A 25,934-nucleotide genomic window follows, 5' to 3' on the forward strand; every position below is an offset into this window, starting at 1 on the left:
CTCTACGCTTGGGTGCTCGTCTTTCGCGCTTCTTCGACGAAGAATCCTATACAACTGTCCCAGATTTCTACCCTGCCACAATACAGACCACACTGACGATTTTTCGTTGAGCGGTTCTTTAAAAAATAACGTCTGCATATGGTAGCTTTCAGTAGCTCTGCGCAGCATGCGGAACGCTCTCAGCTGTGAGTTGGCTCACAGCAATATTCATTCTGCTCTTTCTGCAGACGCTCAGGTGGTCTTAGAGTATGGAGCTCCTGTTGCTGCCCCTCCAAAATCAGCCGCATCCAGCGTCCACTGTGCGCTTCCAGGATTGGAACCATACCCAAGACTGGCAGTGGCAATGCGATCAGCAGATATCCTCGCGTCACCAGCAGCCACGAGACGCTGACGACTCACTCGGGAATGCAACTCTTCGCCCTGATGACAGCGGCAATGCTTCTGACGACTGCCACCTCGTGAGGCAGGAAGCGCTCTGCGCGATGGTTGCGCGGCGAGAGTCCCGCTGCTGTCTTCATAGCGTGGCTGGCATACATGTCGGAACTGGCCAGTAGTTTCCTAAGCGCGCAAAGAGGAGGCACTTCCTGCGCTTATGACACGCCTGCTGAGGGACCTTAATACTCTTGATGAAGTCAGAGAAAGCCTAGTTCACTCGCGGTACGGGCACCTCCGCGACCTGAAAATAAACTTTTCCTGACCGTTATCCAAGACGCTGAGGCACAACAGTAGAGGGGCATCCCACCAGTGAACTCGGAAATGCATTAGGACGTTCGGTATTAATGTGTGTACTAATGTAACAGCGTATTCTATGCAGCACAGCAGACGCGTGCCCTCTGAGGCGAAGTGCAAAAGGCACACGTGTGCTGTGCAATGTCAGTGCGCGTTAAAGATACCCAGGTGTTCGAAATTATTCCGGAGCCCTTCACTACGGTACCCCTTCCTCTCTTTTCTCTGTCACTCTCACCTGCCTGCCTTCCTTTACGGCACGGTTGAGGTGTCCACATGGAAATGAGAGAGCTATTGCGCCATTTCCTTTAATTAAATACGCTGAGCTACTTTACATTATCACAGCGTAATTTCACAGACATCTCTCGTAACCTGAGTCACTTTGGGACGTTAAACCCCATAAAATCGAACCTAATTTCAGAGAATGCTGTTCGGCGGAAGTCGGAGATATGGCGTCGTACTGTGACATTCCGACTGGAAACACAACTGCCGACTTGCAGCCAGTGCATGTTGGAGCCGCACCCTATCATTCAGCTTCCACTGCGGCTGTGTCCATGTCCGGATAATTGCAAGCTACAGGCAATCCATCTGAACTGTTTTCAAGAAATCCGATTCTAGGAATATTTATTGGAATATAATATCTGAGCTAACACATTAGATCATCGTTTTTTTCACTCAAGCGACCTCACATGGTTCCTGAAGCTAGTGTATGTTCGGCCATGCAAGAAGAGAAATCTCTGCTTCTGGATTGTAGTTCCGAAATTTAATTTCAATCGGCGTGAACTAACAATCAAAAATAATTCTTGAGGTGGGTTCAGGACATGTTTTTCCGTCCATGAACCATCCCTTCGGTTCTTCTTGCTTTCCTGTGTTACTATCACGCCGGCAGGTAACGGCTGTCACTTACATTCTATGGATATACCGCCTGAATGGTTCAGCAACTTTTTTTGTTGAAGCGAAAATTCCGTAAACTAGACATGCTTGAACACGTTATACTCGAACGAGCGCTATTCCGTCTCAGTCGTCGGCGCGTGAAGCCTGCTATGCCACGGCGGATGCTGAGTCGTCGTTCCTGTGCTTCAACAGCCCGCGGTTCTCTGTAGCTCGTTCTAAGTTTATCTAACAGTGCTAAAGACGGTGGTTAACACTCTTGAGCCGGCGTGAGGTGTTGGAATTCCAACTCTTGAGCGGTCCTTACAGGGATCTCCCTGCTTTTTTTTTAAATATCCCTCGTTACGCGCCGGTTAGTTCAGGATTAACAAAATCTTCGTAAACCACTCACGGCTAATTCCTATGAGACCCACTTTCAAAAAAATGTGTTATTTACTTTTCTTCAATGCACTGGTACCATGCCCTGCATTGACCCTTACTCACTAGCCATCTCCTGTTTTGCGAAGAAATCGCCACGACGTTCCTTGAATGCCTTAACAACGCAACATGCTCAAGAAGGACCTATCACTTTAAATCTGCAATCATACCGCTTAACAGTGGTCGTACCAGTTATTTTGGGGGGTCACGTTGGCATTAAAGGTTTAGTATTCATTACTATTTTTTATTTGTTCGTGGGTAAAATACACAGGAAGTATTAATTTCTAAATACGAGGTTTTCCACCAAAGATCTTCGGCAACTTTTAACAATAAGCTTTCTGGGTTAGAGGAGCACTGTCTTCAGCATAGCGTTGTCGGTGGTGTTCCGTGAAAATTCTAGGAACACGTGCTAGCTAGCAAGCTGCTTAACTAATATTGACCAATACAATGCAAGTAACACGTGCTAACTAGCAGGCTGCTTAACTAATATTGAGCAGATAACTTTTCAACTATTATTGTTAGTCCCCTTATTTATTGAAAGGTGAGTAGCCTACCGCAATTGTTATCCATATCACTTTTAAGAATATCGAAAAGACAGTTACTGTCGGCGCTGTAGAACAACAAATTTTGCTATTCCGAGGAGTTACGTGCACTGGAGGGGTTGCTTTGCCTGCAGGGTTCTTGAAAGAGCGTGAATCTTGGAGTGATGTATCCGAAATTTGTGCAGCCTCAGCGCCGAGGGTAACTGCGTTTTCTCAGTTCCAAAAAGTGATATGTGTATTACTAACGGTGGGCTACAGGCTTCAATAATAAATGATAATACTAACAGTAATAGTTAAAAAGTTCACTATTCAGTATTAGTCTGCCAGTCAGCTTTTAGTCCACTTTAGCTATATTGTGATACGCTGCACTGCTCACAATGCAATGCCGGAAAAATGGCTCTTCTAGCTCAAAAAGCCTATATTTAAATATTGCACAACACTTTAGGCGAAACACCGGTATGTGGCGCAAGCCCCACTGTTGAAGGCGAACACAAAATCTAGCATTTGCCTTCTCGGGCGTTGCTTCGTGAATGAAGTTTCTTCTCAAGTTAACTATTCAAAATTAATGACGCTTGCTTTCAGCAGAGGTGCTTTAGGATATTTCCAACAAAATATCGACAGTTAGCGCATCAGTGTGATTGTTCTGAGTATCCCTTCGACATTCTTCAGTTCATATTTTTCTACCGCGTCTTTCTAGGAGACATGGAGGTGTTGAAACGTTTGGCCCCTGAACGCGTTATCACTCTTGGCGCACCTCGCTGTGAGCGTAAATTCAGCATGCCCTATCTGGAGCAGCACGAGCACCTTGCTAGCAAGAGATCTGGGATCAGCATTAAAAAAAAAATTGTATGCCGAAGTTTACTGCGTTATCCCTTAAAAATCAGCGACAGCTGACTGGCATTAGCGACCGAGAGGCCTGGAGTTGCAGACAGGTTTTAACTTTTCACAAGCAAGTTTCAGCGTCTCCAGAGTCACTTGCATAGTCGGGTTTGTTCCGCACGCTGTCTAGGTTCCATCGGGCTCTCGCCACGTTTCATGGACTACGAAGCCAGCTTGCACGAAGAAAATCAGTCATATATATTTCCCAGTGTTGAACCCGGCCGCGGTAACCCCGTTTCGATGCGGTACGCAAAAGGCATCCCATTCTGTGCGATGTCAGTGCACATTAAAGATCCCCAGCTGGTCTAAATTACTCCGGAGCGCTCCACTGCAGCACCTCTTTCTCTCTTTCCTCTTTCACTCCCAACTTTATCCCTTCTCTCATGGAGAGGTTGAGGCGTTCACCATGAAATAAGAAAGCTACTGCACGTTTCCTTTCCCCAAAAAAACTATTTTCTTCTTCGCAATCTATACCATTTTGTGGGTTTTCCGAAAGGAAAGGCGCATAACTGGCCTACTGGGCCACTGTACACCCCAATCTCGCGTGGAGGTGGCGGTGGTGTCCGCCTAAATAACGCCTAACACGTTACACAGCTGCCTATATACTACCTAAATTGCTTGTACTAAACAGTTTGTACAAAGCTATTACACCTTTCAGTGTAAAACGCTTTGTCTCTTACCTCAGAAATACAGGGTGTTTCACGTAAGACTTTCTGTAATTTTTAAAAATAAGCTATTTGAATTAGATGCGAGCTTTTTCTGGCATAGCATTGCCAGTGGCGTAGTACATCATAATGCAGCTAAGACGTGCTAACTAGCAGGCTTGTTAAACAATATTTAATAGTTAACTTTTAAACTATTACCGTTCGGCTCCTTAATTATTGAGAGGCATGCAGCCCACCGTAAGTAATGTCCATAGCCGTTTTTAGAATTTCGTGAACGCGATTATCCTCGGCGCTGTGGCCCAACAAATTTCGCCTACATCGCGCCAAAATGCATGCTGTTTGAGAAGCTTGCAGGCAAAGCAACCTCTCCAGTGAACCTAACTCGTCGAAATAGCCAAATACGCACATCCCGGAACAAAAACAACCTTCCTAGAGTGCCAAGAAGAACAGCTCGCCGGTATTTGCATCGCGCTTACATTTACGCTACGATATACGGAGTTTAACCTATGAAGTCTGAGCTTTGGAGACAACGTTTTGGAGGACACAGCATTAAATTGGATCCCCTGTGGTTCTTAACTGGCAGAGACAACACACTACATGGGCGCGTTGTGTTTCGCTTCCATCGAAACGCGGCCTTCGCGGCCAGAGCAGTGCACAGCCCTAATCACAGAGCCATCCCCACGGGGCACCATTCCATTTACGACAGCTGCATTATCGACGCAGACAAACATCGCGCTAAGCGCAAAATACAGCGTTAAACTATGTCGCTGACTTGGTGCAGCCAGACCTTCTATCAAAGAGACAATTGTGCTCGCCTTTGGAGTTCGGTATCAGACATTATTCAGAAACATTACTGAGTTGACATCTCCGAAAATCGTTTCCCCAAGTTGACGTAATCTTTGGAGAAGGACAAAGAAGAAAAATTTCGCTCCATCTGCCAATTTTTTTTATGTTAATCTTATTTCTTAAGTTGCAAAAATCGGGTGTTTTATCGAACAGTTTCACTATTATTTTATAATAATCTTTTCTTAAGGCATCAAGATCGTTTTGGCAAATTAGTAGCTTCAGTGGTGCCAGTGGTTATAAAACAGGCCACACGAGTTGACTCATAACAAGCTAACTGAAACATACCCGGTAATTGTGATCGAAGACATGTTTGAACGGTGAAGAATTTATGAGGGCAGTTTTTTTTCTCTATTGCGGCATTTCACTATAAAAATCAATATAACCGCAGATCTCTCACGTGTAGGCTTGCATTCTACTGCTATGAACTTTTTTGCTCGCCTCAAAAGCGTTCCCCTTTATTTTTCTATGCCAGTGTTAACTGCTCGATGCGAGCGATGGACACATTATAAAAAAAAAAGATATTCCTACGTTTCGGAAGAATGGGCCTTCAGTATTTCGATACCAAAACCTTAACTTTTGCAATACTGAAAATTTTATCTATGGATGTTGGACGTATTCTAGAAGTAGATTTTAAATATTTTTTGCGTGCTTTATTCTAATTATAAGTGCTTATAGTTTGCTATTGATAAAATGCATATATTTTTGATAAGAAATTTGAAGACGCAGTTTTAATAAGAACTTAGCCAGTCAGATTTCTGATTCAGCGTTTTAAGACCTACTCTAGCCATGCTAGTTTCCTGCTGTTTTTTGCTATGTATTGTCATTCTGGATATTCTGCATTTTACTGTCAAAGAGCACATTCAGTTAAGGAGTGTCGGGTCTTCTACTTTTTTTTTCCTCTCCTTTCACGCTTCCTTGTCCTCTTCACCGTTCGTCATCCGACTTCATGCAGCGTGCAGGCTTTCTGACGAGTGCTGGCTATTTTGTTTCTCGTTTGCTTTTTACACACTTAATCGCGCCCATTTTTATTTTGTTTTCAAGCATGCTAGTCGACATCGGCCACACATTTATATTTCATTTTGGTGTTTCATTCTCGCAATGCCAATCAAATTTTTCTGAAGAAGAACATTTCCACGCGCGACGTAGCGCGTGCATTCCCGAGCCCAGAGCCACGTTCCTGGCACTGCGAGTCCTGCGTTGCTGCCCGTGTTCATTTTCCCGGAGACTACGAGGAGCCCTCGCTAAGGTAAGCCCCATTTTGCAGTTCCAGGGCCTTCGAAGTGCTCCTCTTCTCTTGGTAGCACTCCACAGGCGGTGCGGTTAAGCGCGTTCTCGAAAAGTAACCTCCGTCCACCAGAGTTAAGATCGACTCCTTTCCTTAGCTACGAGTGCGAGTCAAATTTAGCCCTTATCACTGCGGGCAAAGCGAAGTCAGCAACTCTAATAAGTTTACGATTTGTGTCCCTTAGGAGGACGAGGATTCTTGTGTATTTCCTTTCTTCGCCCAGAGACGGACACTGCTCTCTGACGCGCAGATCAAAATGCACTGCTGCTCTCAGCAGTGCCTGACGTTGAGCGATATTCTCTTGTTCGATTCCTTCTTGCTTCATTATTAGAGACGGCGCGAAAAGTCATATCTCAAAATGGTCGGATGGCTTCGTGCCTAGCATTCGCTATGCACCCTTGCTTGCAGAAACAACATGCCGTGGAGGCTCATAAGACAAAATCCTCGCAGCGGTTTACTAAGCTTAAACTTCCCATTCAACTTCAGTCATATTTACCTCAAAGTTTGCAGCCATTTTATATAGTTTGCTGCAAACTATATAGTTTGCATAGTTTGCAGCCGTTTAAGTCGAAACTCTGCGGTCTCTACAACAAATTTTGGAACCCGTCTTGAAGCGTTGTACAATACGAGCACTGTTGTGGATCACTGCTGGTACAAAACACGTGAAGCCTAGTGATAATGTTCCGCTAAAGGAAGTAAAGAACCAAGATTAGAATGTGGAGTACGAAAAAAATACGTTCTTAGAATGAAATATTTTCTAGCAGTTCAGAACCAGGTCAATGTATTTTTTTTCTTTGCATATTTTCTACGCCATAAGCTGATATGAAATAAGCCGAAGAAGCTCGCCAGACTTCAAGCGTTAAATCCCTACTGCTCTGAAATCGCACTGACATTCCCCTAGGAATTCGCCTTGGGGCAGTAGAACGAGCGATTACGCCGCCCCTGCTCTTCTGATCCGTCATTGACTTGTCCTTGTATGCTATAGGTGGAGCTTGTCGATACACGCAGCCAGAAAGCGATGATTTTCTGCTAATAAAAAGCGAACACCGACTGGGTTGAAAGCATACTGCTATGTCACCGCACAGGAAAGAACACAAGGTTGTCTAAATTCAGAGGAAGTGCCCTCCACTGCGGCGTCCTTCTCAGCACATGCGTTGCTTCTGTACGTTAAACCCTAAAGTGTAGAAATTGCAAGGCACGATACATCTTTCACTTGTACCGCAGTTGCCGCCCACCAAGCTCTTTTTCACGCAGAACAGTTTTTTTTTCCTATCAGCTCAACAGACCGACCTCCGGCCAGAGATGGCTCGGCATTCCATGTCCCTCCCGTTCATTCCGCAGGTAGAAGGCACCCTGAATGTTTGGAGGATCCTACCTCCTCTTGTCAGCATGAACACGAGTGAACAGCGGAACCGACCCGGACACAGCTCTGAAACCGGCAGCACGAGAAGCAGCCACCTGAAGGCCGCCACCGCTCACGTGATGCGCCCTGGAGATGTGTCGCGGTGTTTCCTACACTCCTCCTCTTCCTTGACACCAGCGAAAGTTACTCTGGTAACGGCCGCCAGGTGAGTCAACAAAGCCACTTCGGGGCAGCCTGGGAGGGAAGCTCCCCACTCTGCACTTTAATTTTAAAGCGCTTTCGAGCATAAGAATGCCCTCAACTCCAGCATTTTTTTTTTCTCTGACAGAAAGATTATGGAAGTTCTATTGAGAAAATTTTATTATACTTTCGTTCCATTGTTTCCAATGACGGTATAGGACTACATGAGGGGTAAAAAGGAGAAGGAACATTCGTTAAGCAACAAAAAGCTTAAGTATATAGTCTGAAACCACCACTTTATAGTATTTTTTTCTATATTTTGTATATTTTGTACTTTTTGCAGACACCTAAGGCACGTCTGCATACATGAGTAGTCGTTATAAGACCAGAGCAAGCACTACGCATAAAGCAAGCAAAAGACAGTGGGGTACTGGAGAATAAGTACCTAGAGTTTCCTCTAAAGTTGCATCTTTCGTTGACATTCCATATAGGATTCCTAACAGCGAAACTAGCTTCTTAGTATCTCGTCTTGACTCGGTCAATATTGAGACAAAGCGCTCTTAAAGCCCACATTTAATGAGATCGTGGACATTTCACTCGTCAGCTACAGTTAAGTCGTGCGATCGCGCATTTCACCTTTTAATTCAAAATGCTCCATTCCGGAGCTGGCATAACGGGCACGTACGCTTCTGCCAGGTCCGCTGTCTCGATACAGTTTCGCCGGCGGAATGTGCTTCATTACAGGGCGTACTATTCCCGCAGGCCGAAGCCGTCGAATCCTACGGCTCTACACCGGTTACCATCGCTGTCTCGCACTTGTGTAAAGTTCTCGAGATGATGCTTAGATGTTTGTTGCAGTTCTGTAAAGTATATTGTCATGTTAGTGCATCAATCACGAAAACAAAGCTCTTTCGGCCTTCCATTCTTTATTTCAGTTTTAATAGGAGCGGGACTGCCTTCGCGGCCAGTGTACCGTCTGCTGCTCGCTGTCGATTCACTCCTTCCAGCGCGGAACGCAAGAAGGCACAACCGCTTCGAGCGTTGCTTGGGGCGATCACGGATGCATGCCGACCTCCAACAGGTTCAGCTGCTGAAACAGCTACCGGAACGCCTGCCGACTGCTGCACCCTGTCTCGTACCCGTCGAGTGATGGGGCTCTTTCGCTCCACTGCTACGAGTGAGTGGACAGCCTGACGAGGGTCTTCACCTTTGTCACTGTTCTCGTCCGCGAAACAGAAAATATCCAAAGGGGGAAAGGTTCTTCTGCAGCGTTAAACAAGCTTTATCAGTGCTTTACTGAACTCCATAGCACGCTTAACTTGCGCTGGCCATAAGCCTCATGAAGGAGCGGATGCCATTAGCTGTTGATCAGATTTCAAGATATGCGCCAACCTTTGGACAGCAACTACAGGAAGTGCTTATGGGTGTGTACAGATATTTGCCTCACCGCCGTGCACGAAGCCTTCGAATGATTGAGGCAAAGGGCTGGAAGCCGTATTTTGCCATGAAGTGCCGCTCTACGCTTTCTAAAGGAGCAAGTGACCGCTAATAAGAGCAGGGTAGCTGTATTGTTACGTGACGCACAGATTAGACGAGCCCGTGGTTTTATTACAGCAGATCCCCAGTTTTTTTTTTCATTCGTGTACACAAAAAAATAGGTGCAATAGAGGCAAGAAAAACGTGTTCCAAGTGGAGCTAGAGTTCTTAAAATGCGTCGGCGCCCTATGCTGAAAGCGTAGGAACCTGCATATCCTCGCTAATTGTGGAGAAAAAGAAGCGCATGACACTACGCTCTAGAGAACAGTCCATTTTTTATTCCTGACCTATTCAAGAGCTTTTACCTTGAGGAGGGTTGTTTTTGACACGTTGTTTTGTCCTATAAATTGTGTCGTCCGGTTTTTCGTAGCCGCTCGATCATTGTATGGAATATCGACAAAGCTGAGATTCCATGAGCATGCACTGCACTTTAAGAAGATTTTCATGAGTTTGTTTGGTAACCGATCGTGCAGCGTTGTAATGGCCTGTTATCCGTTGTAGATTTTATGTCCTAGTCTATGTTCGCTCTCGTGAAATGAGGATCCAATAATTGAAAGCGCACGCAATTAATTGGTATTGCTTCACAATCTGTGGGAAGAGATAACGGACCATGATATGCAATGATAGAAACGTGTAGTCCACTGAATAAGTTATACTCATTATATTTGCCGGGTTGCAGAATCAATAGTGTTCCGTTATCTTCCACCTGTTGCAGACATGAGTTAGAAGTGCTTTTCTCGCCGCATGATTCTCTATCTACTGCAGAGGTAAAATAATCAATCTTTCTACAGTGTATTATCGAGCCCCTTAAGCCACGTTCGCATTAGCACGTACCCCCTTTGCCAAAAGTAACCGAGCAACAGGTTCTTGGTTCTCAAACGTATAACGGAGCATTTCCAGCAGCCCTAAAGACCGAACGGTGCCATAATGTAAGGACAAGGCCTCACATTCCTTTACACAGAATCAGAGCTTAAGGGCTGCCATGAGTGCTTCGCTACGCGGCTATGAAATAAACCACCTGTGCTGGGTAACATTTGGCAAAGACTGTACCTTTTAATTTTTTTTGTTCATTCCATGCACTCTCAGAGTCTCTGACCGTCGTGTACCGTTATTGAAATTCATTTTCTTTTTTACCTTTTCTTGCGCACATTCGTAGAAGAAATTATGTAAGAGGCGTCCAATAGCAACTTCATTGTACTTAAAGCGCCGTTTTACAGCATTCTAGATGCACGTTTTGTTTCGTTGCGATGCTTGTCAGTTGTTCTGTGTCAACTTTTAGGATCGCATGAGCCGAGTAACATATTCGATCGAATGATGTACCATAAAAACACCTTCTCATTCCGCGCAATTTATGACGCCTGATTAGCAAGGTTCTGTTTCCTTTTATGATTTTATTACTACTGTAACATCAGTAGACACGCCAAACACACGTTGCCAAGTCGCACCTACTACAGCGCGTTCACTAGGTGGGCCTCTAATAAGCTAGTTTCAACTACCTTTCGTGCCCTATGCGTTGCGCGCCCGCCTGACGCGCAGAGGGAAAGGATTCGAACCCCAATTCCGGTTAGCTCTCTTGGAATGGAATGCTTCTACATTCTGACTCCCCTTTAGAGGAACCACCTCGCCACTTCTGGCTTTATTTCGGGAGACGACGAGACTGGGTTTTCGGCAGAACGAGCTCCTTACGCTATCGTGTAATATTTGCAAGACGGACGCAATGCACTGGGATGTCGCTGCAGTCCGTGTAGACGGATAACGGAGCATGATATGTAAGGAGATAAACGTGAAATCCTCTTCCAAATCACACTATTTCGCACCTGTCGTGTTGCAAAATCTGAAATGATGCATTTTCTTCCAACTTAATTATTTGCAGATTTGAGCCATAAGTAGATTTACGGCTGGCATATTTCGGAATCTATACCATCGATAAAAAAGCTGTCACACCACTTACCTTTTGGGATTTTTTTGTTAATTCAATATAATCTTCGGGTCTCCAATCGCTCTCTACAGTCATGAAATAACGTCATTTTTTATCTTTCCTTCCATAAATTCGCAGAAGCCAATGTGTACACACCGTCCGATGGCACCCTTACTGTAGCTATCACTCCGTTCTACATTAGACCAGATACACTTTCCGGTTCCTGCCGATATTTGTCAGTCGTTCTGTCTCCATTTTTATGATGGGATGTACCCCGCTGCATACTCGCTCGCCGCCGCGCCAGGCTACTGTTTGTTTATTGGAGAAAAATTTTTAGATCTTAGTATTAAATCTTGGAGTCCCTAATTACATACTACTTGCTTCCAAATGCTGCCCAAGAACGACCAGTGAACGCATCAGAGCTGAAGCTTTTTGCTTTTATTAATTATCCGAGAGAGATACGCCCTTATTATAATAAGCTCCAGCCCGTTTATGCAACAGCGTTGCAAATGGGCACTAAGGTCGTTCCAAGTGGCTGAAATAATTTTTTTATGTCTATTATTTTTCCACTGCTTCGTCAATGAAAAGAGGGTTGCCTCATCGCATCGTTTTTAGGTGCGGAAGTAACGTTGCAGAAAGAGCCAGCAGAAGGCGAGGAATCCAACTAAAACTTCTGCTTATCCCAGGCTATGGGGATCCCTCTTTGTCTCATTTTTCGAAGGTTCATAAGCAGTATAATTTCTACAAAGTAAACGAAGGTGAGATGCTCGGAAACACCGTATAACTTCCTGGGGATGCAGTCTGGTTAAACTCAAAGCAGGGAATTTCTATGTTGCGCATGACATCTATTGCAAGGCGTAAATGTATGCGGAAAGGAACATAGTGTCCACATGCAGACCCTAATAATGAGCGGCCGACAAGCAAGCGCCTGGCAACGCCGTTTTCAACTGACGTAATCACGACAGCCGAGCTGCGGTAACGTTAATTGTGGATCCTAAATATAAATTTATGAATTAGATAACTAAAAAAGGACACTTTGCTGATACCTTATAAGACTACTGCGCCTCTTACTCCGAAAATGTGGCATTGTACAGGAAAAGGCATGAGCGTTTTATCTCCCACTGAGTTTACAGTAGCGGGAACTGGTTGGACACAGAAGAAATACTTGTTTCAGGCAGGATAACGCTGTTGTACGTTTCCAATAACGATGATCATTCTCTGGATTGCATATTGTTATAGAACATTGTGTTAGTATCCGAATAACAAAGGTGAAGGCTGAAAGCGTCCGTTTGAATCGCTTATAGACTCCCGCTGTGCTGCCCTAACTAATTTTTCTATCACAGTGTGTACAAGTACATAGCGCGGGATCCCTACTCGAGACTTTAAAATTACGTCCAAACCAAGGTTTGCGTTCATATGTACAGCGGGGTACGGCACCGAACGCATGTGCTTGACATCAGCGCCTCCGATCATAAAAGCAAAAAGAACATTTAAGAAGCGACAGACAGCGACGGTGCCTTGAAAACAGTACCTTGAAAAGGAGTACTCTCTAAGCTATACCACTTGGACGCCAGCATTAATTTGACGATAATATTTTCGCCACTTTATTTAAAAGCGTCATCGAAAAAAATCCGTCGATCCGTCTGTCTGTCCGCCCGTCCGTCCGTCCGTCCGTCCGTCCGTCCGAGCAATGTGATACCACTGATCTCTTCAAATGCTCGCTCAAGGCCAAACAAATCGAGATTTCTTTTAATGTGTCACCAGCTCGCAACACTCATCGCCCGAAGCAGTCATTATGGCTTGAGGAACAGCCAGTATACCCGGCCTAGGTTCATTCAGCCTTCAGTTTTATTCTTTCTGTTAGTCTCTGTTAACGTCCGTCTCGCTCTTGTTGCAGCAGGTTTCCACGTTTCTGACCTGCGCCTGGGCTGCTTTCGTCGGCACAATGCCCTGAAAAGCCTTGGGGTCTGTGCAGGGCTGTGGTGTCCAATTAAAACATCGCGGTCGGTCGTCCCGCTTCATCCCGAGTGTCGCGCCTGCGGGGAGGACCACTGCCACGCACAGCCAAATATTGGCGCTGAATAGCGCCGCCATATCGCCGCAGCCACTTCCAGCAGTGGACTCACGGCGAAGTACGCATTCAGTGGAGCGGCAGTGTATTTTTTTTTTTGTAACGATGAATAATTTGTGCGCTCCAGTAAGGAGCCCCAAGAATAAAGCTGCGAAACGTTTCCTCTCCATTTTTGGAAATCTGGCGCTTTCTCGAAGCTCGTGGGATTAAGTTCGAAATTTTACATTCCTTGAGTTGGTACTTCAAGGAAACTCACTGTAAAAATAATTTCACCCTTATGGCTGCATTCCCGTGTCAGAATTGCGCCCTTGAACTCTCCCAAAAGGCTGCCAAGTATTGTTGTCATACCGTACAGTGGGGATGGGATAGTGAGACTTGCACTCTTTCTTTGACCGCTTAGCAACTTAATACGTTTTTATCGCATTAAAGGACGCTGGTAGATTTTCTTTTGCGTGCACTCATAAAGGGAAGCTGAAGACCGCTAAGAAAAGCCGCAAAAGACCTCTCTAAGTCGGAGCCAGAATTGGGACATTCCCAAATATATTTGTTGCCAAGATGTCCGTCGCAGTGTGTTAAAAGCTGTTTTCAGTGGAATCAAATTGATGTTTCCACGATTTTCATGACCGCGATTTTTTTTCTAATATGTTTGAAAAACAGCTCGCTAGAAGAAGCTACCTTCAGGCAACGCCCTCGCGCAGTAAAACGATGTCAGTATGTGCCTCAGGTGCTTATGCCAGGGGAACACAAACAAAAGTGTCCCTGAAATAGGTCATACAGAGCTACTGAGGTGGCAGAGTTAAGCACAAAACATACTGCGGCTGCGCATAATACATACTTGACCACAATATGCACATATTCTTCAGGTTTGTATAGGCTATTTGAGCGAGGCCGCATTTCTATCATTGATCCTTAGGAGTTCAGTTAGAATGGTGGCGCAAATCGAACTGATGGTTGCCCGCGACAAAGCTGCAGCTGTTAACGGAAAGCTCGAATAGTTAACATTTAAGAGCACGCTTGTTGTGTAATCATCGCGGCTTGAGCGATAGAGGCGGCGCGACTATCGAGAGAGTGGCTATAGGATAAGCCGCGCTGCTCGGCTACCGGGCATTCCACTACAAGCTGTGACGGAATAAACAACGTTCGGTTATCCACCCACCTGGCCTTCGTCTGCTGTCCCCGACAAAACACGCCATTTGGCGACGAGAATGGGATTCTGGCCAGTTCTACAGCAAGCCGACATGGCAACGGATGGTTCGGCAGCGGCGTCAGGAGTGACGCAACTCGTCGGTCGACTGGGACACATCGAGCCCTTCGACGAGTCTACGAACGACTGGCCATCGTACAAGGAACGCTTAACGTTCCTCGAATTGAAAAGCTGTTCAATTGGGGACAGTACGCGGACACACTTATGCACATTTGCACCCGAAGGAGGTGCAGCACCCTCGCGTCCGTGCGTCAAAAACAGAATGAAATGGTGTCGAAGGAGCGCCTTTGTTAGACTTGTGCCTTTAAGGATGGAAATTTTCAGTGTTTGGCACGGTGTCTTAACTTGTGCAGTTCGCTGATTGCCAATTTGTTTTACAGATCCGTAGAAAATGAAACAATGGACGACGTCACCTGGCATCCTACGTACCGATGTGCGTTTTATTCGTAAATATTTTCAAAAATTTTCTTACCTCAACCTGGCTCGTTCGCAGTGAAACTGCGCACAGAGCTTGCGTATTATGGTAACTTTTGTATCGTAGCAAGTTTTACAACGGTACTTACTTAGTTGAGCCGTGCATGATGCAAAAGCGTAATCGTCTGCGTCGAGATCGGCGTACCGAAACTCAAAACACCGAGTTTTTGCTGAAGGGCGGCAGTCATAGTGTTTCTTACTATTACCTAGAGGGAAAGCTGGCGAGCCGTCTATGGGAGTTTGCATATAGGCTCCTCGTGACCACTTCAGCCACCATGGGCGCTCAAAGCATCATGGGGCGGTGAGCTACCGACTGGAGAACTACAACTTTTGTCCAAAAAATAATGCAAAAATAAAGCTTTCGATAAATACGAATGTCCTAACATTCAATATCCTGTCTGTAAATTGCAACAAACGAGCAGAAAAGCCTTTAAGTGCAAAGTTTGCCCAAATTAGGGGACGACTCGCTCTTAGGGGTGTGCGAATATTCGAAATTTTCGAATATATTTCGAATAGTATATTTTCAGTATTCGTATTCGATTCGAAATCCAAGTATTCGTGTTCTTTCGAATATTCGACCCGACGCGAATATTCTTATCTAGCCGAATATTCATAGTAAGCACCGGCGCTCATTTCGGTCCGCAAGCCCTATCGACAGAGACATAACAACATGGCGGCGCCCAGAGCAATGTGCATGGATGAAGGAAAATTTTTCCTTCGAATTTTTCCAAGGGCCATGCCGTAGCTAACTGCGCTGGTGAGCTTTTTTGTGGCTATACCTGCGAAGTTGCAATAGTCAGAGCTGTGCACGAAGTACCTCGCCATACGTGCCAGGTCAGTGCCAAGTCAGAGGGCATTTTCTGTGGCTGGAGGAGTCGTTTCAGCTAGAAGGGAACTACTTCTGCCTGACCATGTGGAGCAGCTGGTTTTCCTTCACGACAACCTTTTATGTTCATCCCAGCAACGCGCTTTTGTGCTGATGGCAAGCTAGCCTTGATCAATGCTGTGTACTATCCATCATCTCTGATATTTCCACTCTTCTAAGAATAATTTTCGAGACTTTGATACTTTTTGTGCAGCCACACACACCTTTTGTGTTCATTTAATCATCGATAGTTGAACTGTGATGTTCTTGGGTGCTCAAATAAATGTTTTGTAGTGGTTAAATGCATCTGTCCTTGATTATTCGATATTCGATTCGATATTCGGAATCAAGTATTCGTATTCGATTCGTATTCGAAAAAATTGATATTCGCACACCCCTACTCGCTCTCCTATTGGCCAAGTATTAAACATTATAAAAACTAATATTTCGTGCTCAACAGACACGTTTTTAAAAGGAAATATGTTTTCAAAAAAATTTTAGTTGCTTAAACACTTCAAAAGGTTTTTTTAATAGTATTCTGGAAAAGTGAAACCTTTTATTGGCGTTGTGTGTCGTTGCGGTTTCACTACTATGGTTTTTACACTCTGCATCCGGGCGAAAGTCGTCTGCGCACCATGGAGGAAGGGAAACTTTCCTTCATGCTTTCCTTCCTCCATGTCTGCGCACGCACGAACAGCGTTTTCAGAATGAAACGTCTTAGTAGTGCCACTTCGTGTTCCCGAAAAACTAAAACTGTCTCGCAACAAGTAGCTCACCGCCCCATGATGCTTTGAGCGTCCATGGTGGCTGAAGTGCGGCGCCGCCAGCTTTCCCTCAACGTAATTGTAAGAAACTCTATGGCGGCAGTAGCGCCATCTCTCTTCTGCAGTGGAAAGCGTCACAAAGCGCCAAGGAGAACGTTGCAAGGAGCGCGGGCCCTTTGAATACACCGTTCCGGCCTTGTCGTCTGTTTCAACCAGGGTGTCGAACCGGAACCGAACCCGAACCCGAAACCGGAACCGAACCCGAATTTTCGCCCGGAACCGGAACTGAACCGAACCCGTATTTTTTTCGCCATCTTGGAACTGAACCCGAACCGGAACGATTCAAAGGAACCGTTCCGAACCGGTTCGGGACCCTGTTCAGCCCCACTTTTTTTTACATCCCGGCATACTTCTTGTTTTCGGACAAAATGAGATGATTTAGCGCATAGATTTACCCACCCGCAGCTGTCTGCTTTGGGAAGTGTGAAGATGGTACCCAGTATATGCGACAGCAAACTTACAGGAAGTCTGGTGCCAGGGAAGAAGCCTAATGGACGCTTCTGTAATGTACTACCGCCAATTATAAAGACTTATACGTCAGGTTTATGTGAAATCTTGAGTCATTGCTCCTCCCCTTTTACATATTTGCGTAAATCTTCATTCAAATTGTTAGGCCTGCTCTAACTCAACAAAGTACCATAGACATCAAATTTTTACTTGCGTGCTTTCTTCTTTCAAACGACGCATTAGACAATAGTGTACATGGAGCACCGCGTGGTATTCACCAACACAGAATAAATAATTTTTATTTGAATTTCTTCGTGACCCTGTTTCGGTTTCACAACATAACGATGGCTGTGACGTGTAGTGGAAATTAGGTCGCACGAGGTGCAATAAAACCGCAATATAACTGCTGATACATAGTTCGTTTTAATTATAGGTCTTGAACCCGGCTGATTTAGGTGCTATAGTGATTAAAAACAATGTATCAGCGTTTGTATTAGTTTTCCCGTGTCTCACGTGACCTAATATTGAACTCACGTCACAGCCATCATTCGGTTGACGAAACCAAGACAGCATGGGAGAAAAATTTTTTTTTCTAAATTATTTAGTGGCAGTGGGCGAATACCACACGGTGATCCATGTATTATAATATCTATGGCATCATATAAAAGGAAAAAACACGCAATAAAACTGAGTGTCTATAGTCATTTAATCACCTATTGAGAATGCCTTCCTTTTCTTTGCGTCATTCCCCACAAATAGATGAAATATTAGCGCGAGGAATAAACAACGTTGTGATGGTGGTTTTTGAGGAAAGGAAATGGCGCAGTAACTGTCCCACTTCTTGATGGACACCTGAACAGCCCCCTAAGAGGGAGAGGAGGGTGGGAGTAAAAAAAAGAGAGAGAAAGGGGCGCACTAGGGGAGGGCTCTGGAATAATTTCTACCATCTCGGGATCCATAAAGGGCAACTTCATAGGTTTTTTTAAATCGACGAGCTTAAAAGGGTCCAATGTGTGAAACTTCCAGGTAAAGTATGCGAAGTCCTTTTGGCCTAGCGTTTCAAACGGTGACGTAATCACCAATTAAAATTGCGACGGCGTTCAAGCTTTTCCGCAGCGCACAACGCTAAGTGGGGGACGCATGATGACGTCATCGAAGGTATCGGGACATTTCCAACGCATAAACGTCTGTTTTGAAGGAAAAAACCAACGCCACCGAAGGCACAGCCCACCGAACGTTGTTCGGCAGCGTCCAACGAGGCTCGGCAGGACGTAGGTGACGGCAGCGGTAATTTGAAATCATACCTTCCGTGACGTCACACTGAACTTCCCCGTACTCCTGCGTTGCTTTGAGGAGAAGTGCAAAATTTAATCATCGATTACGTCACTATTGTAAATGGTAGTGCAAAAAACTTAGCATGCTTTACCTACAGCCTATATAGATTTGAATCCTTGAGTATCGCGAAATTCTCAAAAAGTGGCGCAGTTGTCCTTTCACGTGCACTGACATCGCGCAGCACACGATGCCTTTTGCGTTTCGCCTTCATCGAAACGTGGCCCCCGGGGCCGGGTTCGAACCCGGGTACACCGAATAAGTAACCGAGCGCCCTAACCACTGAGCCATCGCAATGGCTAGTGCAACATTTACTTTTGTAGGCGCTCCTTGTCTCAGACAGCAGGTTCTAAATAAAACACCTCATGATGGGTCTGTAGGGCAATAAAGAAAAAAAATGGCTCAATGGCCGTGGAGCGCGGCTGCTGATTCCAAAAATACAAAAACCAGCGTGCTCTGTTGCACGTCGAAAATCCCCAGCTGGTCTCCGTTAATCTGGAGCCCTCCACTACACCGTCTATCCTATAGCCCCAATGTCTATTCGACACGTTAAACCCGAGATTTTATTACTAGTATTACCAAGAGAAGGATGTATAAATTGTTTCAGCTTCTTTTTTTTGGAATCAGCATATCCTTGTCTGCGCGCGACGGAAATAAGCTACGAAAGGTTGGTTCTTGGCAACGGTGGAGATGTACTAATAAGAAAGAAATTATATACCGATTAGACAAAAGGGCAATGTGGAAATACACGTGCTCGCTGGCATGCGATAGTTATTACGCTCAGAAAGATGCTACTGCGATGAAGTGATTTCGTTATGCCGATTCGCTGAAATCGTTCTGCTTCTAAGAAAAAATTGCTGCCAGTCGCCAGCGCTCGGCTCCATCCGCTGTTCTCGCACTGCTCGATCTTGAATTCTCTGTCTGGCGACTTATATCTTCTTCTCGCAGTCATACTTCCGGTTCTTAGTGTCTGACACGATAGGCTTATGATTGTTGGCGTTTTTTCCATAGAACGCTTGGGCGACTGATTACGTTGAGTTTTCACAACAATCTGCCTCGGCTATTCGGGTACAGGTGGGTGATGGGTGTTGGGGAGATGGGTGAAAGTTTTTGAAGGTGCATTTTACCAGTGAATGGCGGGGTGTGCGCCTACCGGAGTGTGCATCAAGGATGGAAGCTGCACGCATGCACCCCCCCCCCCCCACGCCGCCCCAACACACACACACACAGCGCGGTTATATTCGGAAAAGCAGGCTATACTGCTAACGCAGTAAAAAGAACAACTAAAACAGTATGCATACTCTAACCTCTGACTCCGAGTGGGATTCGTACCAAGGCCGGCGCAAGAGAAAACTGTGTTTACAGATGCTTTAGGCTACTCAGCTATCTTCTAAGCTTCTTTTCATGGTTGTTGCATAGAATATTTTGAACCTCTCTGACCCTCCTCATGCCTTACTTGACCGCGTCGAATTCAGCGATCTCGGCGTAAGGCCTTGTACCACCATAACTCCCTTTCTCCGCCCGCACATGAAAATTCCAGACGGTGCACACGTCAAGAAAGGGGAACCAGTCAGGAAGTTGAACTTGCGCAGCGTATTCCTCCTGCGCTGTTGTGCACTGTTGTCTGAACAGTCACCTCGTAGAACGCGGCGGTTCTGCGTGTTCATTCATCATGCGGGTTTGCCACACGCTAAACAGTGCTATGAAAAAATGAACGGCGGCGCAACAAGGACACTAACAATTAAGGGACACCACATGCGCATGTGGTGTCCCCTTTTTTGTTAGTGTCCTTGTTGCGCCGCCGTTCATTTCATCATGCACCAACTCGCCCCTCAGGCCATTCTTCTGAAACAGTCCTATGAACACGAAGAGTTCGCACGGAATTCCGGAGTTTTTCATCGCAGACTAAATGTTATAATGAAATGTATGATATCAATGGGTTTTTTAAGAGAATGCTTAAGTATGGCCCAAACGAACGCAGCATCGAGACAAAAGTATTATTTTATTGCTGAAATGGTTTCTCGTTGATCGCACAGGTAGAAATGCACTGACCATGGCTCAAACGTCCCTTTGGCGCGAAAGTATGTACGCCCTAACATGTAAGGTCCTTGTCTGAAGCGTGAAAAAGGTTTTTTTGGTCAAACTACAGTCCAGCCCACTTAATGAACCTGACGGTCACGCATGTTCCGTGCGTTATATCTGATGTTCGCATTAACTGGATTCTTCGTACAACAACCAAAAATACTAAGGCCGCTAAATGTTTCGTTTATTTGTTATAAAACTGCGTTATGCGTGCCTACTTGTGCACAGCAGAGACTGTCGCGGCTCTTTCCAGGCCATCAAGGGCGGTCATTTAATCCTCGTCGAGACCTTGTTGCCAACTATAAAATTTCGGGGCGGGGTATAACTAATCATGGATGAAGTGTGCATGGCAACTTGTGACAGGTCGGCTACATAAATGAGACTCTTGGCAGTAGGTAGAGCTCGCACTTGGTGTTGAACGTCTCCGTCAGAGCAGGCGCTTCTGCGATTTTGTGGTCCGCAGGAACGTAGTTATCCGAGGAAACATCTGATCGGCTATGGATCAACGAAGCGTTGCCAGAAATTTGCATGCGTCTGGTCACGGGTGTTTTCGAGCTTCTTCTCTCGTTCTTGAGCTGATGCAGCGACGTAGTAGCGGAGCGCTTGTGGCGCAGAATGCATCCGTTGCACTGTCCGCTATATGACAATGCCTGCACATAGTAGCGGCGCTAAAGATGGAGACGACTTACTATTTCAATAGACATTTATAGTATATCGTTACCATGTTTATTTTACCGTTGACAGCGTTACCGGACGCCGGACTTTCCGATTAAGGCCGGTTCACACGACGGTCCTTTCGCCCGCGGCCCGCGCACTACGTGTTCATGTGTCACCATATTGAGAGGAGCGCTGTCGGCCCGCCGCCTGGTCAGCGCGCCTCTCAATGTGGTGACGCATGAACACGTGATACGCGGGCCGCGGGCGAACGGACCGTCGTTTGAATCGGCCTTTAGCGCTGCGCACGGCAGTGCCGCCCTTTAATTCCATTTCTGGGTTGACGTGTTCTTTCTGGGGCGATGTCGTGAAGGTTGAGAGGCCCTGTTTCATCTGCTTCTTAGCGGAAGAACGACCTCTAAAACCTCGGCGTAGTTCACCGCGCCACCTCGTTCTTTATAACCGAGTGGTGTGGCCAGAGTTTTTCGCTGTATCTGACAAGAATTTCCGTTGCCCTTATGCAAATTTTCACGGTAGCACTACACCCGCTCGTAATAAGCGAACGTTCGTTATACCTGCGGCCATTAAAGTGGGCTGCACTGTCCATCCGCTGACTTCGCTTTAGTACACTAGTATGAAGAAAGTCTAGGTAAGGCTGTATGGGTAGAGGAAGTAATGACCGATCGCAAAATTTGTCATCTTCCTTGTGGAGAGGCCGTACAGGTAAGTAAAAGCGAAGAGTGAGAAAAACGAATGAATCAGCACAAAGTTTTCTCACGAGCACGTCCAGAAAAGACAGGCGAGCAGTTGGTCGCCTATTAAGCACAGCTGCCAGAAAGGGGTTGGCTGTAGTTTTGAAAATAAATGCCTGAAACAATTTGGTGGACAAATGGTGCACGCCAGATTAACCACTTTTTATCACTCTATCAAGGGCGCAAGTAATTCTATTGACGCAAAGGTTGCCTTTGATAGCGCCCCAGGAAAATTCGCAAACACTCTATGTAGTCCAAGTATATCTTCTTCCTTGCACAATGCTACAGTTGCGAAAATGTTTCAGCTCAATGTCGCAACGAAGAAGTTGCGAATTTGTGTCCGCGCAAAAACAAAGCGTTCTGAACTCATCCAAGCGTGTGTTTTTTATCATATTCTTTTTATCAGAAGAAAAGAGGTTGACGTCATCATAATAAGCCAATTTCGTAATTTCTTACTGCACTATAGTGAGAAGCGACGATTAGCTGTGTTTTTGAACTATAGGGGCCTGGGATATATAACGTGTGTCACAAAGTCGATGTCGAGTAGGTGATTTAAATAAAATATGTTTCGTAAGTTCTGGATGTTAGGGAGAGCCAGTGCTCCCACTAGGCTGTCGTTGGGCGGCGGATGGGCGGTGGAGGGATTTTCGCACATTTTCTTACCATGTAGTAAAGGAAGGGGGGGGGGGGGGGGATGGCAAGTCGGTTTCGGAGCGGCGGGAAGGCGTCTGTAGGTAGCTGCCGATACTTGACAGTTTAGTTTCTCAGTAAGGCGCAGGAACGTAAAGGGCGCGTGCTGCGTCAATTTTGAGGCCCCGTAAGTACACTGCGTACGAGAAAGTCCAAACTGACTCAAGCTTCAAGGGAGACCTATTACTCGCGCGACGGGGCCTCCCAAACTGCTCAAGCAGAAGGGTCTTGTAGATGCAAAATACACCGGCTTTTCGCCTCACACCTCATAAGGTGGATTATGGCGTATACATAGCCGATTTTCATTAATTTCGACTTCATTTCATTTTGCGGATCTTGCCGTAAATTCGTCTTTTTGCTGCGGACAATAAATAAAATGGTGAAAGTGAGAACACCTCGCATTAAACATTTTTTTTCATGCTTAAGTAAAGCAGTAAACACGACAAAAGGAAGACGGGAGACGACACGAGCGCTGACTAACAACTGGTTATCTTATTCCGGGAAAAGTATATAAAGGCGCACGACACAGGAAACAATGCCAAAAAACAGCAGAACAAAGGTTAAAACTTAAAAACCATACTGCGCATGCACTTCACAGTCAAATCATTACGTCTTTTTCAACAAAATTCGAAGGCTATCTTCCACAGTAGACGGCACTCCCCTATCTCCTGGAACTCACACAATTGCCAAGAAAGCCTGACTCCTTAACTACCAAATTGATAGATGGTGAAGCAACACACTCATATACTTCCTTCCTGATCACATAGGCCTCGACCAACTCCCTACAGATGCAAAGAGGGTTACTAAACAGGACACTTCTCTTATCTACTGGAGTAAGCAATCGTTGCACTCGCTGCAATGCAAAGCCGAGTTGTACGACACCGCTACTTTTTTTCACCCATCAGTGATGTTCGAACAAATGCTCATTGCTTCCCCACTTAGAAAGGCAAGTCTCCTCTTTAATCAACCTGATCGAATTTGTAGGGAGATGGTAGAGGATCAGGAAGGAAGCAGATGAGCGTGGTCCTTCACCATCCATCAATTTCGTAGATAAAGAGTCAGGCTTTCTTGGCAACCGTGTGAGGTCCAGGAGATAGGGAAGTGCCGTCTACTACGGAATATGGTCTTTGAATTTCGTTGAAAAAGATGTCATGACTCTACTATGATGCGCATTCGCAGTATAATTTTTTAGTTTTCATCTTTGTTCTTCTGTTTTTAGGATTGTTGACTGTGTTCAGCGCCTTCACTTTTCTGAGAATGCAATAACCAGTTGTTAGTCAGCGTCTGTGTCGTCTCGTCTTCCTTTTGTGCTGTTTATTGCGCTGCTTAAGCGTGAACTACCAACTCGCCCAGTTTTATGTTCTCGTAAACAAATCTTCGCATTTTTTATTTTGCATACCAATGTGCCAGCAAAAAGAAAACACATAGAAAGGTTGGCTGGAACCCATCTGCGTTCTAATTTTTTTGTCCTGAACCCGTTTGAACCCATTTGAACCGGTTCGAGACGGTCCGAACCGGTTCGAACCGGAACGGAATGGTCATCTGGAGCCGAACCCGGAACTGAACCCGAAAGGCGTGAACCCGAACCCGAACCGAACCCGAAAAAATACCGGTTCGACACCCTGACCGCGACGCCTGACGCCTGCTGTTCCATGTCTCATACCCGTCCAGTGATGGGGCTCTTTCGCTGCACTGCTACGAGTGAGTGGACAGCCTGGATAGGGACTGCACCTGTGGCACTATTCTCGTCCGCGAAACAGAATGGCAAGGTTTTCCGGCACCGTTCAACAAGCTTTACGACTGCTTTACTGAACTTCATAACACGCTTAAGGTGCGCTAGTCATAAGCGCCACGAAGGAGCGGATGCCATTAGCCCCCTAACAGATTTCGAAATATGCGCTAGCCTTTGGTAACTCCGGGATGTGCGTATGGGTGCGTACAGATATTTAACTCACCGCCCTGTACGAAGCCGTCGACGGAGGGAAACAGTGAGCTGGAAGCCCTATTTAGCCACGAAGTCCCGCGCTTCGCTTTGTAAAGGAGCAAGAGAGCACTAATCAGCGGAGGGTAGCTGTATTGTTATGCGGCGCAGAGGTTGCACGAGCCCGTGGAATTATATTACAGCAAATTCCCAGTTTTTTTTCTTTCTTCCACGTACACAGAAAATAGGTTGAATGGAGGCAAGAAAAACATTTCCAGTTGGAGCTAACATTCCTAAACTGCGTTGGGGCCCTATGTTTTAACGGTGGGAACCAGTATATCCTCGCTAATTATGGAGAAACGGAAGCGCGTGACACTACACTGTAGAAAACAGTCCATTTTATATCTGGCCTATTCAAGAGCTTTTACCTTGAGAAGCGTTGTTTTTGACACGTTGTTTTCTCCTCTAAAATATCCCGTTCAGTTTTTCGCAGTTGCTCGATGATAGTATAGAATATCGAGAAAGCTGATATTACATAAGCATGCACTGCACTTTCAGAAAATTTTCATCCGTTAGTTTGGTAACTGATTGTGCAGCGTTGTAATGTGACTGCAATTCGTTGTAAATTTCATGTCGTAGTGTATGTTCGCTCTCGTGAAATGAGTATCCAACATTTGCAAGTGCACGCAATGCATTGGCATTGCGTCGCAATCTGTGTAGACATATAACGGACCATGATATGCAAGGAGAGAAACGTGTAGCCCACTGAAAAAAGTTTCACTCTTTAATATTTGGCGGGTTGCAGAATCAAAAGTACTCTCTTACCTTCCACCTGTTGCACACATAAGTTACGAGTCCTTTTCTCGCTGCATGATTCTGCATCTACTGCCAAGGTGAAATAACCAAACTTTCTACAGTGCATTGCTGTGCCCCTTACGTCAAGTTCCTATTAGCACGCACTTTTTAATTTTTTTTGTTCATTCCATGCACTCTTTTAGTCTCCGAGCGTCTTATACTGTTCTTGAAATTCATTTTATTTTTTACCTTTTTTTGCGAATATTCGCAGAAGATATTATGTACTAGATGTCAATTTAAATGTACTTAAAGCGCCGTTCTTCAGCATTCTGCGAAGCACTTTTGGTTTCCTGCCCACGCTTGTCAGTCGTTCTGTGCCCACTTTTAGGATCGCATGAGCCGAGTAACATGTTCGTTCCAGTGATGTACCATATCACCGCCTTTTCATTCCGCGCAATTCATGACGCCTGATTATCATGTTTCTATTTGGTTTTATGTTTTTATTACCACTATAACATCAGTAAACATCCAAAACACCCGTTACTAGGTCACACACACTACAGCACGTTCACTAG

The sequence above is a fragment of the Amblyomma mixtum genome, chromosome 3 (genome assembly GCF_055824585.1).
Source record: "Amblyomma mixtum isolate Tamu chromosome 3, ASM5582458v1, whole genome shotgun sequence".
Classification (NCBI taxonomy): Eukaryota; Metazoa; Arthropoda; class Arachnida; order Ixodida; family Ixodidae; genus Amblyomma; species Amblyomma mixtum.